Source organism: Anguilla rostrata, chromosome 2, assembly GCF_018555375.3.
Source record: "Anguilla rostrata isolate EN2019 chromosome 2, ASM1855537v3, whole genome shotgun sequence".
NCBI classification, from domain to species: Eukaryota; Metazoa; Chordata; class Actinopteri; order Anguilliformes; family Anguillidae; genus Anguilla; species Anguilla rostrata.
Genome location: NC_057934.1, coordinates 58,664,685 through 58,679,238, shown reverse-complemented (window position 1 = coordinate 58,679,238; position 14,554 = coordinate 58,664,685). Strand labels below are relative to the sequence as shown.

At 44.8% G+C, this 14,554-nt stretch overlaps 1 protein-coding gene across 2 annotated transcripts in view; it reads right to left on the bottom strand.

Annotated features, from left to right (window-relative positions):
* Positions 1-12,227, bottom strand: part of LOC135248650 (glucagon receptor-like) — a 72,953-nt gene extending 60,726 nt beyond the window's left edge. Inside the window, exon 1 of one of the 2 annotated variants that reach the window (XM_064323471.1) lies at positions 11,613-12,227. The gene's annotated coding sequence lies outside the window, so the exon portion shown is untranslated. The remainder of the gene's footprint in view (positions 1-11,612) is intronic. The other variant, XM_064323470.1, reaches the window with a different exon arrangement.
* Positions 12,228-14,554: the final 2,327 nt, after the last annotated feature.

Here is a 14,554-nt window from a genome sequence, read left to right as displayed (position 1 = left end):
TTGCCTGAAAACAGCTGGCTTGCAAGTCCTGGTGCGGCAGCGCATTTTTCAGCCTGGAACGGATTAAGATCCTGGGATGTTTCTCGTCGCCAGGAACTCGTTTAAAGCATTCCTGAAAAGGCTTGCGCAGAATCCAGGGTCTGACCCTCTGAAGCTTCCGCTCACATCTGTCCAGACCAGACAGTCAGTTTGGTTTGGATGAGAGAGGTTATCTGTGTTCGTAGCAATTCATTTTTGTGCCGCTGCCACCTTAATTGAGATCGGTGCCTTTCTTAATTTGATTTGTCCTGTTCAAAATTCACAAATCTGAAATGTATTATTTAGTGCATTTTTCTGACTAGCCCTTTAGTGTTGCTGCTTAACAGTGCACATGCATGTGTGTGTGTGAGAGAGAGTGTGTGTGTGTGAGAGAGAGAGAGAGAGAGAGAGTGTGTGCGCGTGTGTGTGTGAGAGAGAGAGAGAGAGAGAGTGTGTGCGCGTGTGTGTGTGTGAGAGAGAGAGAGTGTGTGTGTGCGTGTGTGTGTGTGAGAGAGAGAGAGAGAATGTGTGTGTGTGCCACTACAATGCAAGCAGTAAAGCTGTGGAAAACATTCTTTCTTCACTGGAGCAGAGGGTGACTCAGGTCCTGGCAGAGCCAATTCTCACAGCTCACAGGTGAGAACCTCTGTTTCCGCTGCTCTTAGACAGGACTACAAGAACGAGAAGGATCTCGTTATTAAATGCTGGGAATCAAATGCATCAAGATGTGCACAAAAAAAACAGCTAGGAGGGAAATTAGTGTCACTACAGGTCAAAATATGTACAGCAATGGAATTGCATCCCTGGCGATGCCAGTACATTTCATACTATAATAACGCGCAATGCTGGAATACATTACCCTTTCGAATATTGGCAAGATATTTTATTGTTGTTGATTATGTTTGGTTTCTTGAGACCTCTTTATCAAACGAGCACCACTTTGGGAACTTTATAGCCAAGATATTTTTCATACTTTCAAACCATATTCCAGCTCGGCAGACTATATTTCAGAGCCTGATGAGCTAGCAGAGCTGTGGAGATGAATAGTAGCAGGCTGCTGTTTGCATGCAAGCATGTACGTATGCAAATGGAGCCGCTGAATTTTGCAGTGTGCTCCTGGATCCACTTCCAAACTTCGGATAGCACATTCCATCAATTCTCCTTCATTTCTCAGGGAAAAAAGCGGAGAGTGGAGAAAAGGGCATGATGCATTGTGGGATGGATTTAAAAGCCCTATGATTCCCCACATGCCGTCTCTGGGAAGGGGGGGTGGGGGGGTGTGCGGTGACAAGAAGGTCATGGTGGAATAGGGGCCACGTGACAGCGCCGTAGCGAAGCTGTGGCTACTGTGTATAAAAAGGTACTTCCTGTAATTCCTACACGGTTCAGCTGACATGGATGTAAGTGCCCTCACTTTACAGCTGACAGCCTGCACTTTACACTCATATCCGTTGCGTCATTTCAAATCCAACTTAAAACACCAAACTTTGTGTGACTGTACAAGTACTCATGGACTGCACACAAAGAAGGTGCACATATAATCCCGTACGTAGGCACGCGTGTGCACCCACACGCAAAGACGCACTCAGGGGGTCGCGATTATCGTGACGCAGAAAAGACAGCCGGCAGTTTTCCCTCTCTGAGCATTCAACCAACAATGCAAAACGGGAAGATACAGAGCGGCAAAGCACTGTATCTGTCAATCAACGCTTCCCTCTGCGTGACCCCGCCTCCCCTCACACCGGAGGGGTCGCGCACCCCTTCTTTAATCACACAGGCACACATCGCTCTGATTTCTAATTGTAATTTCACCACGCCGAGCGGACGGAGGGGGGCGGGTGGCGTTAGGGCAGTTATGACATCAGCGCCTGTCCGTTCCCGCAGCGGAGCATGCTGGGGTAATGCGATTTTCCAATGAAGAGGAGAGGAATGCGAGCGCGCAGCGCACAACCTGCACGGAGACGTGCATGCTGGGAGACTGGGACAGTCAGCCGATCCAGTCGCAAAGAGCGTCAGGAGAAGGTTGATATGAATTGAATTAACCCTGAATAAAGACTGAATAAACAGTGCATAAAGAATGAGTAAGTGCTGTGAAGATAAAATTTGCTGATCAGGCTCTCATGGGCTACAGATGACTGACTGACCAGAGGAGCACAAACAGTGATGTCATTTCCTCCCCATTTGCTGCCCTGCCCACATGGTAATTGTGCATTTTACTGCATCATCCACTAACGTCAGAATAATAATCTAAATTGTTTGCGAAGAGAAACTTATATTCATTTTTAAGCAAAGAGCAAACATCAGACCACATCACACTGCTGCAATCTGACAGAGAGGTGCACGTCTCAGGACCTGTAACTCAATCTGGCCTGGGCAGAACAGTGAGTACAGGGGCCTGGGGGACCAGCGCACCTGCAGCACATCAAACTCAGATCTCAGATGAGCCTCCAGTCCTGCTGGAATTTACCTGCGAAACAGCTGCTGGGGCTTAGACTCTGACAAGAGCAAACTCTTCTGCCTTTCAGAGTAATCCATGCACACACACACACACACACACACACACACACACACACACCCATACACACACACACACACACACACCCATACACACACACACACACACACACATACACACACACTCACTCACACTCACACACACACTCCACACACACACCCACACTCACTCACACTCACACTCACTCACACACTCACACTCACACCTACACACACAACCACCACCACACTCACACTCACACCACCTCAACTCACACACTCACACACACACACACACACTCACACTCACTCACACTCACTCACACTCACACTCTCACACACTCACACACTCACACTCACTCACACTCACACACACTCATACACACACACACACATGCAGGCACACACATACACACACACTCACTCACACTCACACACACACACGCACACACACACACACACACTCACACACACTTACGCACACACACACACACACACACACACACACACACACACATGTGCTCTGCCATCTGTATGCAGCGAACACCTTATGGCAGAGGCCCCCACCGCAGCCAGGGGCCCAGCCGCCTGGCCTATCTCTGCTCCCCCAGAGATTTCCAAAGCAGTGTGAAAATTACACGCGCAGAGATACAGCCCCGCGCAGCCGAGATCGAGCAGATCCGTCGCCGATGGCGATCTCACACGCGCGGAGGGAGCGGGGCGGAGCATATACGTGTCACCAGCTGCCACCGCAGCTAACCCCTTCTGACCACAAGCTTTCTGGCAAGCTTTGATTGACAGGCCCCGCCCGCCACCTATCAGCACTTCCCGGGGCACAGGACATGTCAGCGCGGGCGAGCGACAGTTTATGACATTTCCCTTTGCTCCTCTCCATTTTACTCAGAGGTTCCCCCGGGGGTGAGGCCTGAAAGCCTTCAGGTGTGTAGTCATGATACGCGGCTAACAGCCCTCTGTGTTACATCTTCAGACGATAATGTAACACGGAAGGTGGCGGGGGCGGGGCTGGGGGCGGGGGCAGGGGCAGAGGTGGGGTCAGGGGCGGGGGCGGGGGCGGGGGCAGAGGAGGAGGGAGCACGATGGACGGGGGACGGTGAAAAATGCCAGCCGCCTTTCACTCGCGCATCCGTATGGCATTTATCCACAATCTGCCACTTTGAATCGCATGAAATGAGCTCAAATAATAGCCTTGGGCATAGAATCCAGAAAAGAGCTGTCTGGATTTTTATTCATAGGAAAAAAACCTGTCAGTCAAGCCTTGAAATACCTCCTGTTGTTGCGCTCTATGCATTTTCTTAAATAAATCCTAGATTTAAATGTAAATCCTAGAGTAATGGGAATGATTTTTTTTTTTAAAGATGAATTAAAGATGAAAAAGTGAATGAATAATTAGGAAATGAAAAATAAGTAAAATCCTGTCCAGGCATGTCCATATAGTTTTGACACACACATACACTCGCACACACTCACACACATGAATGCACGCATTCACACACACACACACGCAAACACACGTATGCACACGTGCATGCACACATGCACATACACACACACACATATGCACACATACACACACGCATACACATACACGCATGAATGCACGCACATGCATTAAAAATCTCCCCTATGGACCCAGGAGTTAATAGCATCCAGACCCAGGAGCTAACAGAGTCCAGAACCAGGAAGTAACTGCATTCAGAACCAGGAACTAACGCATTTCATAACCAGGAACTAACAGAGTCCAGAACCAGGAACTAACTGCATTCAGAACCAGGAACTAACGCATTTCATAACCAGGAACTAACAGAGTCCAGAAGCAGGACAAACAGATTCCAGAACCAGAAACTAACAGATTCCAGAACCAGAAACTAACAAGGGAGAAGGAATACCTACTACAGAGTAACATGAAATGTTAATTCAACTCTAACAGGATACATTTGAATCAAGAGTTGATTCAAGATCACCTCAAGCCTCAAAGAGTCCTGATTTCGTCCATCTTTCACCTACAAAATAAACTAACTACCGTTAAAAACACAAAGTCCAGGTGTCTTGTGTGGCGTAGCCTGTAGAGCGCTTTCCATATGCCCATTTTGAGCCGCGACATAGGTGGTTCGAGTCCGACCACCAACTTTTGTTGCATGTCTCTCTTCTCTTAATTCTTCCTGTCTCTCTACACTGATCTGTCAAATAAAGCTGAAAAAAGCCCCCCCCCCACAAAAAAAAAAAACTCAGACTCCCAGCAGCCTCTTTATCTCTCTACTCCTTAATCAGTACACTATAGAGAGAGAGAGTTAAAGAAGGAGTAGACACAGAAAAGCAAGAATGGAGAAAAAGTACAAAGATGGAGATGGCAAAGAAAAAAGAAATAAAACAAACAAGCTCATTCTCATAATACCTGCCCCAAGTGCTGTGCCTCTTCTCCATAGCTCAAATATATCTTTAAATATATGCATAGATGTTTCAGAATTTAGCAGATGAAAATTAATAAAATAAAAAATATAAAAATCTGGGCAAAGCAAAAACCTCAGTGGAGTTAGCGATATGTGCCTGCCGTAGTTTGAGAAAAGGGCGTGGGCTAAAATATTTTCTACAGTTCTACAGGGTGGTGTGTGTTTGGGGGAGGAGGGGCGGCGGCTTGTTGTCTCACTGCAGTTGTTGTCATGCAAATGTACATAAAGAATGATGAGTTATACCGTGTCAAGCATTACAAAACGGGTTGTTTCCATTCTGAGTGCTGATTGGCTGAGTCTGTGTTCTACAGTGATTGTAAATCTTATAACAGTAACAGTTAATCATACAGCCTGTTTATGAACCGTATCACACTGCACTCAAAACCATTACTAACAAATAATATTCCAAAATAAATAACATTGTGTCATCAATTAACTGTTTCTATTCGTTGCCACCGTTTTTATAAAAGCAATACAGAACCGAAGGCCAATCACGGCTGCAGGGTGTTGCCGGATCCTCCGCTTCACACGGTGCCTATTAACACGCCCGCACCTTGACCGTATGCACAATACGGCATGGCCTCAATTGCCGTTTCGTTTAAATCTGAAGGCCCTGAGCTATTTCAGCTCTTCATTCTTCCTGCTTCTCTCGACAACTCACACCGAGCACAAACTCTTCACATCCCACACCTTCCGGTCCATTGGCATCCCTCCTCTCATTGGACGCAGTCACCGATTAGCCATTCCAGTCAAGTTCTGATTAGACAAGCTGGTCGTTCAGTCATTCCACCCAAGCTCGGATTTGACATGCCAATCATTCTATCAAAGCTATGATCGGACAAGCTCACTGCACAAGGCTATGACTGGATATGCTCACTGAGCAGTCATTGCATTGAACCTCTGATTGGACAATCTGACTGCAGAGTCCTTCCATCCCAGCTCTGATTGGACACGGTCACTCTGGTCTCACAGTAACTCTGAGAAGCTGAGGGGCCAGGGTGCCATTAACCATGGAGAGGGAGGGGGAGGCTGTCAGGGATAATGACCTGTGAAAGCTGTATCGATGGCTGCCCTTTGACCTTCTGCAAGTGGATTCCATGTTTCAGAAAAAAGTTTGTGTTCTCACCATCTTCACACAGATGTTTTTCTCCTGACTACATTACAGCAAAAATCTTAACTGGTCATTTAGTGTGCATAGTAACACACAAAGGCCCAGCATGTTTGCGAAAGGCTGATAAGCAGTCATCTTAAGGACATTTACAAGAGGTTTACTCCTCCCCTTATTGAAGCATACACTTCCAGAGAGGGTTTGTCCGATTAGCTAAGGCGTGCCTTGTTTTTCCCTTGGAAGAACATAACAACAGATTACCAGGAGTCGTAACAAAAGCAGAAATCCCTGGTTTAATCAAGACCAGGCGTGGCACAGTGCTTGACACACTATGGACCATACAAGCAAAAAGATGCCCAGACAGGTCGAACGGCCCTGTCGTTAAAACAGTCGTATGCTTTGTCAGTTTGAATTGTTTTAGTGGTTTTCAAGACACATTCGGCAGTCCTTGACGAGCCGTGAATTCAAAAGCACTCTGTTTATCAAACACTGGCGTGAGTGGAACCGGTACAGTGATAAGATCAACAGTGACTGCTGGTGACTTTTTTTTCTTCTTTAGTGCCAAACATAATGTCCTCATGTACTGCAGGGTAAATCAATCAACACTCTTTAGTGATCTTTTCTTGGTCAGATACAAACCAATTTTCCAGTAATTTTGAAATAACAAGCGTTAAAAATTGACCCTAAGCAAATTCTTCCCTTGCTTTTTTTCTCGACCAAAAATAAAAGAGTTAAAGAGCTGGAAGGTTCTGGAATCTTTCTCTGCTGATGATCGCTCTTTCCTAGCGTTACAACACAGCCTTCTTCTCCAGGAGGATGGAGACTAATTGCATTTCTCACACATTAAGCAAATCACCAAATGGCTGTTTCCCCAGAGCTGAGTACTTAATCTGATAAGAGCTCACCATCGGCGAGAGCCTCTCCTCCAATCAGCACAAGTCCTCTCCCACAAAACAGACACGGGCTCTCCTGTAGTTTGCTACATGGCCTGTAGGGTGTAAAATTGTCCCTGGATAATTTCTCCAGAGGAGAATAAAGGAAGAAAAGAGAAAAAGTATAACAAAAAAAGAGTGAAGGACTAAAAAAGAGACAGACAAATGGAGGCGAACAAAGAGAAAGAGGCAGAAAGAGAAGGATGAAGGGACAGAGGCAGAGAGAAGTACAGAGACAATAACAGGGATAGAGAGTTACCATGAGGTCAAGACAAACACTTTGACAAATAGAAAGAGACAGAGAGGAAGAGAGAGACGGAGGCTGAAATTCAAGAGACAGAATTAGTGAAAGAAACTACAGTATTTGAACAAGTCTGTCCTCCTGCGAACACAGCGGATCGGAGGGGGGGGAGGGGGTCGTGGTGGTCAAGGACACTTCCACTCCAAGGTCAGTGGTCATGGGTTACAGGTCACATAAACAGGGGTTGGAGGTCAGCAACTGCCCAGCAGGGGCTGATATAGGGGCTTGCACGGGGGCTGGCAGAGGGTTTGGTGTGAGGTTTGGCACGCGGTTCAGCACGCTATTTGGCACGAGGGCTCCTAGCAGCAGAAAAGAAACCAAGGCCTTTGCAAGAGGCTTCTGGCACAAGGTCTCTATCCAAGTTTTGGCAAGTGTGGTGGGGGGGGGGGCGGCTACTCACGCTGCTGTTTATGCTAACATGGCTTTCCCTTCCGCTTCTGCTTTCTGACCACGGCACCCCCCCACCCACCAACCCCCACCCCCCGTTCCACTCCAAGGCCACGGCTGCAGCACCCCCCGCACACGTCAGAGAGATTTCACGTTGCAGGAATATTGATGTAAACTCAATGAAGAACGACAAGACAGGACAAGCCTTCAACATATTAACCACATGGTTAAAACCAAAGGTATAGGCGTTGTGCAGTTCCTTGTGTAATTTTCAAGAGCGCCTTTCCGTCTCACCATTGGTTTTCACAACTGTAAACTAAAATAGAATTCACCCGCAACCATTAGTAGCCGACTTGACTTAAAATCAACTCAGGAACACCAGGTTCATGCTCAATCTCGTTCATTTCTACAAAAAACAAGAAAACATCTTATTATGCATTGTTAAACGGAACCAAGAAACCAAGATTTACGCATGGGAATGGTCAAAGATATGAGACACAAATATGCAGCCGGGATACTATGATACGTTAGATGTTTGCTGTCCTTGATTAAGGTGTTAAGTAAATTACATACTTAACGCCCAGCAATATGTGTTTTATTGTTTTTCCGTACGCCAGACCTTTAAGTGTTTACATTCCTTTACTCATCCTTTGGTCCTGCGGTCTATTTCGCAAACACGGCCAATGTATCACAACAGGCAGAACATGCCCAGGTGACAGAACACTTGTTTCGTTGACAGAAAATAAGAAAACTTTTTTTAAAAAAAAGAGAATTCTGTCGTGTGCAGCCCTGATACTTGAAATAGTGATAATGTCCGCGTGGCCTGTGGTTTGGCGAAGATCGTGATAGAAAATGTATTGTTCAGGTTTTCTAATGTGAAAAATGTTTTAAGTGATGTGTACCTACCGCGGAGATCTGTTACCACAACAGAGGGAGACGGAAAAATCATTAATCATTCTAAAAGTATTTTAAAGACGCACAATGAAGGTATCAGAATGAACGCCATAATTGACAGGCTAGTTAAATATTGTATGGATTTAAATATCTCATAAGTTAAGTGGCATAGTATTGGATTGCATCGACTTGTAATCTTCATTTTAATATGCAGTATTGCTACACGTCTGCTTTATTTGTTATTATGTATTATTTATACGTTTACGTGACGTAGAAGTGATGCTGGAAATCACTGGCATCGCCAATGGCACCATGTGACTGCAGTTGAGAGCACGATCCTCGTTTGCGGAGGAAATGTGGTTATTCTGATTTCATGCGTTCATTCAGATGTTATTGTAGCAAGTGAACGTCAGTCTATTTTTATTATAAAATATTTCATCAGATGTTTTTACGTCAAAGCACAGTCCACGTAACTGCATTTCAGATTTAGAAATAACAATGTTCAGTAGCCTGTGTTAAAAGGAGGCGTATTGATTATGTATGTGTTATTAATATCAGTTCATTTTATTACGACCCAGCTAAATTTCTCTCAAATGCGCGAATCCTTACTACGCATGATGCCCAGGAACGACCCAAAGTAGAGCACCAGAGTGTGCAGTCCTCGCCAGCACAAAAAGGGTTTAAACCATTTTATAACACTGAGAAATAACTGGCGGGGCTAAAGTGCACCTAGTGCTTGCTAACAAATAGGGACCCGCCCACGCTCCATATTTAATTTACAGAAAGACATTCTTTCAGCATTTCGGCTTGGGGAGAGAAGCGCACTCGAACAACTCCGTATACTTTCATGTAAATTAAAGGTATGAGAAACTTCCCGAATGCGGCTCAGGAAAGGACGGATGCGGTGTAAAGCACGGATGCGGTGTAAGCGTAGACGTGTGAAGCTCATCTGTTATCCATGCTGTATCTCTTGAGACGCGGACGGCGTTACCGTGAGTGACACACATCTCGAGCACCGCATCGCTTATTGCGCCCGTACCATTCAACGGCGCAATGAGAGACGCGTCAAAAGATACAAGGATATTTCACACGACTCTACCATTACACCACATCCGTCCTTTCATCAGCCCCATTGCGGAACTTTCTCACACTTAATTTACGTGAAAGTTTGAACCTGTGTTTTGTAGTTGTCCATGACCATGAAATGCACTTTTGTACGTCGCTTTGGATAAAAGCGTCTGCCAAATAAACGTAATGTAATGTAATGACAGACACTTTGTTGTACGTCGCTCTGGATAAGAGCGTCTGCCAAATGCCTGTAATGTAATGTAATGTAATGAAAGTATTCGGAATTATTCAAGTGCGCTACTCTCTGCAAAAATTATTTTCTTTAAAAGGGGCGTGGTGGCTGGGGCCCTTTCGGTTTGCAAGCACGAGACACACTTTATAGAAAAACGTGCAGCTGAGCCGACTATACTCTTGCAAACATAACGCTATATTCGTCTCTAACTTCCCTGCTGGAAATGAATATGTGACTCTCAAATGCCTTCTTTCAATTCTTACACTTTTATCAATAGAAACGAATGGGACTAGCAGCATGTTATTCACTTGTCTAGTAAAAAAGGCACCTAATTGTGCTGAAACAGGAACAACGCACGTTCTCATTTCTCCCTTGACGCAAAGTCTAAAGGAAATGCTGTTCAAATGTGAACGACCATCATACAACTTTCTGTTTTATGTTCTTTCTAAATCTGTTTCCTGGGGAATAGGTGGCTTAATTTTGAAGATGGTAGGTTAAATGAATTTGCCTGGATTGCCTATAATACAGTACCTTTGGGTGCGGGGGCAGCAGGTCAGCAAAGTCACACCACCAGGCAAATTGTAAAGGCTACAATCTGCATTCACACTTGCACGGTTTGCCATCATATAAAAATGCTTTGCATCACCAGCTTTTGACAATTTCGTCCGGTAACTGAGCCGGACCTCTAGGGAGGGGTCATGCGTCATTCTAATATCCCAGAACAACCTGTTGCTCATTCGCAATAATTTGTCTTTTTCTCAGCACACTTGCTCTATAGACCTGTGGACTCACTCGCTCACTCACTCACGAATACAAGGCGCAATTTCGCCGTTAATATAGCGGAAGTTTTTAACATCAATAATGTAAATATCCAGTGTATTAAATGACTTGTAAATCCAGTGAATATAAGAGGAACGCATTGATATTCCCAGTATTTATTTAATCAGAGAGCTAAGAAAGACATACAGATGAGTAAAGAGAGAGAGAGAGAGAATCCTTTTCAGCAAGGTGTAAGGAAAACCAGACCTCTCCCTACTAGTTTAAACCGAGGTCGAGCGCAGCTTCACAGCAAGATCAGCGGCTGCCAACCGCGGAGGTGCCAGGCGAGAAGTGGCAGAACACACAAACACAAGCGCGCGCGTGCGCTCTTTCCACTCCGCAAACGGTGAGAAGGGGTTACGTAATTAAATGGGGATAGCCCACATTAACCAGGTTGACAGGGTTCCCGCATAATTTATTTTAAAGCTGTTAAACTGAAGGGCGTTTGTTAATTGAACTGCTTTAGTGCCCGATAAGCCTTAATCAGGTAACGGGATAGTTACAGTTCGTGGTTGTGATTAAAAAGAAGTATAGATAATATAAATTATACGGTGCCATTCATTTGTATCAAGCTGATGAAGACAGTGGCAGTGTGCACCACAGGGTTAAGCACGTTGACCTCAAAAAGTAAAGTTGGTTCTACGGGAGAGACCAGAGTGTAGGCTACATGTTTTCCCGACGAGTTTCCTAAGAAGCAGTTGAACCACGGAAACAGCTGGTGTGCGTAACGGTAAAGTTTCATTGAACTTCAGCGCACCAACTTGCGTTATAAGAAAATGCTTATTGCAAATAACATAGCTGGTCATAAACACTCGCCTACATGACTCAAAGTTGCAAACTTCAAACAACAGAGGCACGCGCAGAGGCTAACATTGAAAAGGGGGTAGCCTACCTGGAACGCGTCGAACTCCGCTTGTATCTCCGATCATCACGCCATAACGGTTCATCTTCTTTCTAATGAAAGACATAAACGCAGATACAATCCATCTGATCAAGCAATGTTCATAATCCAAAAGGAACAGAGAGCAGATCTGATTCTGAGCCCGTCTTCGCAGAGCAGCAGAACAAAACTATGAGTTAAATAATTGCGGTTATTTTTTTGTTCAGATAGAAGGTAGATAGAAACGTAGAGTAAGCAGAACAGTATTCGGTTCTGAGAAGCGAAGTGTGCGCCGAGCGCTAAGAAAACAGCTCTTTGCTCTCCAGTGACGTCACTACACAGCCCCGGTCAGCGACCGCGCAAGCGGGACCCACAGAAGCAGCGCGCTGAAACCATAGGCTACATTATGCAGTTCTTCTCATCTTCAGTACAAAAAATTAATAAAACAAAAAAAACTTGCCCTCTGTGAATCTTGTTTTTATTACCCTGTATTCGTAATATGCGAATTTTGCCAGACTTTACTTGGCAAAGTTTCGGAAGACTAGTGAAACAAATATGATTCAAAAAGACTCTTGTCTTTCCCCCATTAAGAATCGTCAGGAAATGAAGAACGTTGGACATTTACAGTTGTTTTATAGCCACAAGATATCTTCCATTTAAATAGAAATGAAAGATTATGACTCTTGGAACTCAGAGGATCGTGTATAGGAGGAATCTCGGCACTAGCCTAATGCTATCACTCATCCCTATTGTCCAGTAGGTTGTATTCTAATCGGACTGTATTCTAATCAGTATTGTGACGAGAAATTCTCCATTTGGACAGGCGACTGGTTTTTGTTTAGTGGTTGTTCATTAAACACAGCTGAAAGGCTACAGACTGTAAAGAAAAACGATTGAGGCGACACCCAGTGAAATATCAAACGGCATGTTCAGAAAACATTAATGTTATTAACTTTCAAACCGTTTATGATTGACTTTATACATGCATATGTTTTTTTTGTAGTTTACATAAATCTAGAATAAATAATAAATAATATTTGAGTAAATACGATTATCGTTTATTTTTGCCATTTAGCAGACGCTCCTATCCAGAGCGACTAACATTCACACCTTACGTTCTTGTATATCAGTTCATTCATCCGGATATTTTGTTGAAGCGATTAAGATTTAGTACTTCGCTAAAGGGCGCAAGGGCAGTGCCCGACGACCTGAGAGAGTCCCAAACCCGGTTCTCTTTCCATTACGCGCGCTCCCGCCATACACGCCAATACACGTACTACATGTATTTGATGTTCCAGATGAAAAATCTGCCTCGCCATACGATTATTATACTTTCTAGAATGTGGTCTCACATAGGAATAGAAAACATGATCATGCGCAAAAATGTGTATTTGTTTTATCTGGTCAAAGACCGACATAACTTTTTTTGTGCGTATGCTCTGTACTATTCATTGGAGAATGAATCGCAATTGGCCCTAGTCTGAACGCTCCACAGACGCTCCGGTAAAAAAAACGCAAAAGACAACGAGAGACAAGTGAAATAAAATTTCAGAGCTCAGAAATCCAATGATAGCATTTTCCCCGTTGCATTTTCAGGATGCAGCTGTGGATGTTAAATGAGAAGAAACGGAAATTGGAGCGCCAATCACGTTGCAGCGAGGATGCGTTTATTTTTACCAGACATTTTTCATCATCTCCTTTCAATTTTTGCGCTGTAATGGAAAATAAGGTCTAATCACAGCCACGTTTAGATCGACGTTTGCCACCTCGCTTTGTCTCCGCATCCTGCATCGCTGAATGACAGAATCTTCTCTTGCAGGTTTAGAAGGACTTGCTCGACTTGAATAACAGGTATGTTCACCTGTCATTAGGATGCAGTTTGCAGTAAACTGAAATATCACTGTCCTGGTATCAGAAAGTGAGCCTCCTGGGAGCCTCAAGGGGAGTGGAGCGATCATGATGTACGTCAATCATTTGCAAAAGCCAATCATTGCCTCACACAGCAAAATTCACAAGTTGATTGGTTCAAACAAGTGCGACACTGACAGCAAATTGGGGGTTGAATTTCAAGTGACGGAAGTATTGGTCTCTCGCTACCAATTTTGTGTGTAGAAAAATCAGAGAGTCAGGAAACATCACAAGAGTGAGCAGATTGGCGCAGGAGGTCGAGAGAGTGACATTTTCAAGTCTGTTTGACAAGCTCTGGGCTGCACCCCTGTCAGCCCCTTTGCAAAATGTCCTGTGGCACTTTGCTGGTTGAATGCACCCCTGATCAAAACAGTGTCTTTCTCGGTTTGCAGCTAATTTTACTTGATGACTTGCCCCGAGGTGCTGTAGATGATATGAACATAACTGCCGTGAAGTCAATTTTCCATCATGTGACGACGCGTGCAGGGCATCCTCTGGCAAGCGCGCGTAAGAAATGGCCACTTGCGTATAAGTTACCGTTTTTTAAAAATACATATACAGTGTGTATACCCTGTACAATGTGTATACCCTATGAAGTGTGTGAACTCTATATAATGTGTATACCCTATGCAGTGTTTATACCCTATACAATGTGTATACTCTATACAGTGCATATTATCTATCCTGTGTTCAAACAGAGACCCCAGCTGTCAATCTCTCTATACTGCCATATATACATTTTTGTCCGTCTTTTTTCTGTCTCTCTCTCTTTCCCTTTCACCGCATGTTCGGGAGATTGAAATCCACACTCTGTAATCTTTCCATACTTCCCCTGGTGAGCGTGAGAGAATGACAGCCAGCCGGAACCAGCGAAGGGAGTCCTAACACCCCAACCCCCACCCCCCCCCAGCACTGGCCCGAAGTGCCGAACGCGCAGCTGTGGCAACCTGCGGCGCGACGGCCAGGTTTACCTGCAGAGGATAAGTGGTGTTTGATGGACGGGTCTGGCCTGTGAGCTGATAAGTCCCGGCTGGCTCTAAGGTGCG